The sequence below is a fragment of the Lithobates pipiens genome, unplaced genomic scaffold (genome assembly GCF_037356315.1).
Source record: "Lithobates pipiens isolate NorthernLeopardFrog02 unplaced genomic scaffold, aLitPip1_a1.2 Scaffold_19, whole genome shotgun sequence".
In the NCBI taxonomy this organism is placed as follows: Eukaryota; Metazoa; Chordata; class Amphibia; order Anura; family Ranidae; genus Lithobates; species Lithobates pipiens.
In genome coordinates, this window is record NW_027507764.1 from 469,984,641 (window position 1) to 469,990,640 (window position 6,000).

Genomic DNA, 6,000 nt, shown 5'->3' on the forward strand with positions numbered 1-6,000 from the left:
TGCTCTCGTCGGCCGCGGAAATAATTTGGTACGCCTCCTCAGCGGAAAAGACGCGTTTAGCCATTGTAGCACTGATGGGCACTGATGAGGTGGCACAGATGGGCGCTTTTGAGGTGGCACAGATGGGCGCTTTTGAGGTGGCACAAATGGACACTGATGGGTCGGCACAGATGTGCACTGATTTATTGCACAGATGTGCAGATTTGTTGCACGGATGTGCACTGATGAGGCGGCAGATGGGCACTGCTGAGGCGGCAGATGGGCACTGCTGAGGCGGCACAGATGGGCACTGCTGAGGCGGCACAGATGGGCACTGCTGAGGATGCACAGATGGGCACTGCTGAGGCGGCAGATGGGCACTGATGGGTCGGCACAGATGTGCACTGATTTATTGCACGGATGTGCACTGATTTATTGCACGGATGTGCACTGATGAGGCGGCAGATGGGCACTGCTGAGGCGGCAGATGGGCACTGCTGAGACGGCAGAGATGGGCACTGCTGAGTCGGCACAGATGGGCACTGCTGAGTCGGCAGATGGGCACTGATAGGTCGGCACAGATGTGCACTGATTTATTGCACGGATGTGCACTGATAAGGCAGCAGATGGGCACAGATGGGCACTGCTGAGGTGGCACAGATGGGCACTGCTTAGGCGGCACAGATGGGCACTGCTGAGGCACAGATGGGCACCGATTGGTACAGATGGGCACCGATTGGCACTGGCGGGCACTGGCGGTGCACAGATGGGCACTGGCGGGCACTGGCGGGCACTGGTGGTGCACAGATGGAGCACTGGCGGTGCACAGGTGGGCACTGGCGGTGCACAGGTGGGCACAGGTGGCCACAGGTGGGCACAGGTGGGCATAGGTGGGCACTGGCGGGGTAGATCTGGGCACTGGCAGGGTAGATCTGGGCACTGGCAGGGTAGATCTGGGCACTGGCAGGGTTTAGAAGTATTGCTGGCACTTTTTTTTTTACTGACAATGCACTGACAAGCTCACTCACAGTTTGCTGTCTCCTCACACGCTATCGCTGTGTGAGGAGACACATTTGGCAATGGGTGATGATCTCATTTGTTTACATTTGAGATCATCACCCATTGGAGGAGGCGATCGCGCTGTAAACGGCCGCTGTGATTGGCCGTTTACAGCGATCTGTGATTGGCTGTGTCCAGCGGACACGGCCAACACAGATTTTCCCCGATGCGCGCTCCCGGGAGCACGCGGGGAACTCTTAAAGGGGACGACGTCAATAGACGTAGTCCCGGAAATTGAGATCCGCGCTGTAGACGTCATTTTACTATAGCGCGGATCTCAAGTGGTTAAAGAAGCATACATTTTTTTTGAAGCAGCCCAAAATTGAGTTGCTTCACAAACCCTTAGGCTGGGTTCACACTATTGAGAATTGGATGCAGGTTTCCCCACATCCAATTCACATAGCAGGAGATTGTGACCGGCTCTCTATGGAGCCAATTCACACATCTCCACAACGTATTTTGGTCTGTTTCAGGTCTGAATTCAGCCCAAAATTCAGGCTGAAATCGGACCTGAAACGGTGAATGACACACACACCAGACTCCTGCTGTGAGCCGCTGTGTTTTCCAGTGTGAACCAAGCCTTAGAAATTGTTGGGAAGCTATTTGTTCCTAAGGTGAGTGGTAGCCATTGTGGTTTCCTTACTTTCACAGCCTCCTACATAAAGCCTTATACAAGTAAATGATTGCTTAAGGAACAAGAGATGACAAAGGATGATAAATCATGGGTGAAAACCACCATCTGCCATATTTAGGGTTAAGGAAGAATTTTGTCTTCCCACGTAGGACATAGCTGTGTCTGGTAGTGATGGACGAACTTCCGACGGGACGTTTCGCGAACGCGAAACGCGAACGGACACAAACGTTCGCGAAAACGACCGTTCGCCGCGGGCTCCATTGACTTCAATGGGAGGCGAATTTCGCAAACCTTTAGGTCGAATTTGCGGCCACGGGGTAATTATTAGGGGGTAGCACGTAGTCCCACCACCTGGACAATAGCATAATACATGTATGAGGTGAATTTGGGATCGATAACTACAAGCATTTTTTTTTTATTTGGGAAATTGTTCTGACAATTCAGGACTATGGAGCTAATGAAGGCAATGGAGGAGAGGGAAGGTCAGGGACCAGGGTAGGCAAACAAGAGGGTGCAGGAGATACAGAGCACTGACAGCAGCACCGTAATACAGAGCACTGACATCAGCACCGTGACATACAGCGCTGACAGCAGCTCCGTGACATACAGCGCTGACAGCAGCTCCGTGACATACAGCGCTGACAGCAGCTCCGTGACATACAGCGCTGACAGCAGCTCCGTGACATACAGCGCTGACAGCAGCTCCGTGACATACAGCGCTGACAGCAGCACCGTGACATACAGCGCTGACAGCAGCTCCGTGACATACAGCGCTGACAGCAGCTCCGTGACATACAGCGCTGACAGCAGCTCCGTGACATACAGCGCTGACAGCAGCTCCGTGACATACAGCGCTGACAGCAGCTCCGTGACATACAGCGCTGACAGCAGCACCGTGACATACAGCGCTGACAGCAGCTCCGTGACATACAGCGCTGACAGCAGCTCCGTGACATACAGCGCTGACAGCAGCTCCGTGACATACAGCGCTGACAGCAGCTCCGTGACATACAGCGCTGACAGCAGCTCCGTGACATACAGCGCTGACAGCAGCACCGTGACATACAGCGCTGACAGCAGCTCCGTGACATACAGCGCTGACAGCAGCTCCGTGACATACAGCGCTGACAGCAGCTCCGTGACATACAGCGCTGACAGCAGCTCCGTGACATACAGCGCTGACAGCAGCTCCGTGACATACAGCGCTGACAGCAGCTCCGTGACATACAGCGCTGACAGCAGCACCGTAAGCAGCCCCAGGAGGAAGTCAGCACAGCACAGGGATGGTGTGATCCCCTCATAATAAGAACCCCCAGGAGGAAGTCAGCACAGCACAGGGATGGTGGGAGCCCCTCATAATAAGAACCCCCAGGAGGAAGTCAGCACAGCACAGGGATGGTGGGAGCCCCTCATAATAAGAACACCCAGGAGGAAGTCAGCACAGCACAGGGATGGTGGGAACCCCTCATAATAAGCAGCCCCAGTAGAAATATGACACCGCTCAATCTCTTCAAAGAGGAGGGTAGGGGCATATAGTACGGTGTGCTTTTTTGGGTCAGGGAAGTGAGCCAAATGAATTAAGAAGGTCTGTGTGCTTGATTCCAAAAATTGTTTATAGACATATACATGGTCTACTGATCACATGTGTTGAATTCCTCCGAGATCCATGCCTCATTCATTTTTAGAAATGTGAGGTAGTTAACACTGTCGTGAGCTAGGCGAGTACGCTTATCGGTCACAATCCCCCCTGCTGCGCTGAACGTCCTTTCGGACAGGACACTGGATGAGGGGCAAGCCAACAGTTCGATTGCAAATTGGGCAAGCTCTGGCCAGAGGTCAAGCCTGCCCACCCAGTAGTCTAGGGGTTCATCACTCCTCAGAGCGTCCACATCGGCCGTTAACCCAATGTAGTCGGACACCTGACGGTCTAGGCGTTCCCTGATGCTGGATCCGGATGACACCTGTCGATGGGTCGGCTGAAAGAATGACCTCATATCCGAAGTCACCAACACATCTTCAAACCGGCCTCTTCTTGCAGGCGCTGTTGGATTGGTACCCGCAAATCCTTCTCTGGGAGTGGGAATTGCTCCTCTGCCAGCGCACGCAAAAGCAGAATGCAGCATTTCTCGAAGCAAGGCCTGGAAGTGCTGCATTCTGACAGCCCTCTGCGACGGCGGTAACATTTCCGCCATTTTGTGTTTGTACCGGGGATCTAAGTACGTTGCCACCCAGTACTGGTCCTTGACCCTCATGCTTTTTATACGGGGGTCCCTATTAAAACACTGGAGCATGAAGGCCCCCATTTGCACTCAAGCGGAAGGTATGTGGTGGTGGTGGTGTTGTTGGTGGTAGTGTCTTTGGGGGTGCACATAGCAGAGAGTGAAGAAGAGGGTGCAGATCGAGAGGATGAGGAGGGTGCAGAAGAATAAGGCTGAGTGAGCCACTCAACCAAGTCTGGTGCGTCCTTTAAAGTAATTGAACGCACCTTCTGCAACTTCCCACTTTGGCTCAAGGCTGTTGCTCCTGCCCTACCCCTACCACCCCTGCGGAAGGGCCTGCCTCTTCCTCTGCCTGTCATTTTTTAAATCACCCTGTGACAAAACTCTTAGTCCCTATACCGCTGAAGGACTGCTGCAGTATAGGGCAGCGGTCAGCAGTAGTGCACGTCAACCCTATGTATTGTGGACCGATAGCGGTCCTTACAGAACAGCAGACTGTACTGCACTCAGGCCTATGTACCGTAGCACCCTATACCAAGTTACCAGTCCTTATAAAAACTTTTGTGGACCAAGCAGGTTGTGTGTTAGTGATTAGCAGACTGTACGTCAGTCCCTATACCAATGAAGGACTGCTGCAGTATAGGGCAGCGGTCAGCAGTAGTGCACGGCAACCCTATGTATTGTGGACCGATAGCGGTCCTTACAGAACAGCAGACTGTACTGCACTCAGGCCTATGTACCGTAGCACCCTATACCAAGTTACCAGTCCTTATAAGAACTTTTGTGGACCAAGCAGGTTGTGTGTTAGTGATTAGCAGACTGTACGTCAGTCCCTATACCAATGAAGGACTGCTGCAGTATAGGGCAGCGGTCAGCAGTAGTGCACGGCAACCCTATGTATTGTGGACCGATAGCGGTCCTTACAGAACAGCAGACTGTACTGCACTCAGGCCTATGTACCGTAGCACCCTATACCAAGTTACCAGTCCTTATAAGAACTTTTGTGGACCAAGCAGGTTGTGTGTTAGTGATTAGCAGACTGTACGTCAGTCCCTATACCAATGAAGGACTGCTGCAGTATAGGGCAGCGGTCAGCAGTAGTGCACGGCAACCCTATGTATTGTGGACCGATAGCGGTCCTTACAGAACAGCAGACTGTACTGCACTCAGGCCTATGTACCGTAGCACCCTATACCAAGTTACCAGTCCTTATAAGAACTTTTGTGGACCAAGCAGGTTGTGTGTTAGTGATTAGCAGACTGTACGTCAGTCCCTATACCAATGAAGGACTGCTGCAGTATAGGGCAGCGGTCAGCAGTAGTGCACGGCAACCCTATGTATTGTGGACCGATAGCGGTCCTTACAGAACAGCAGACTGTACTGCACTCAGGCCTATGTACCGTAGCACCCTATACCAAGTTACCAGTCCTTATAAGAACTTTTGTGGACCAAGCAGGTTGTGTGTTAGTGATTAGCAGACTGTACGTCAGTCCCTATACCAATGAAGGACTGCTGCAGTATAGGGCAGCGGTCAGCAGTAGTGCACGGCAACCCTATGTATTGTGGACCGATAGCGGTCCTTACAGAACAGCAGACTGTACTGCACTCAGGCCTATGTACCGTAGCACCCTATACCAAGTTACCAGTCCTTATAAGAACTTTTGTGGACCAAGCAGGTTGTGTGTTAGTGATTAGCAGACTGTACGTCAGTCCCTATACCAATGAAGGACTGCTGCAGTATAGGGCAGCGGTCAGCAGTAGTGCACGGCAACCCTATGTATTGTGGACCGATAGCGGTCCTTACAGAACAGCAGACTGTACTGCACTCAGGCCTATGTACCGTAGCACCCTATACCAAGTTACCAGTCCTTATAAAAACTTTTGTGGACCAAGCAGGTTGTGTGTTAGTGTTTAGCAGACTGTGCGTCAGTCCCTATACCGCTGAAGGACTGCTGCAGTATAGGGCAGCGGTCAGCAGTAGTGCACGGCAACCCTATGTATTGTGGACCGATAGCGGTCCTTACAGAACAGCAGACTGTAACGCACTCAGGCCTATGTACCGTAGCACCCTATACCAAGTTACCAGTCCTTATAAGAACTTTTGTGGAC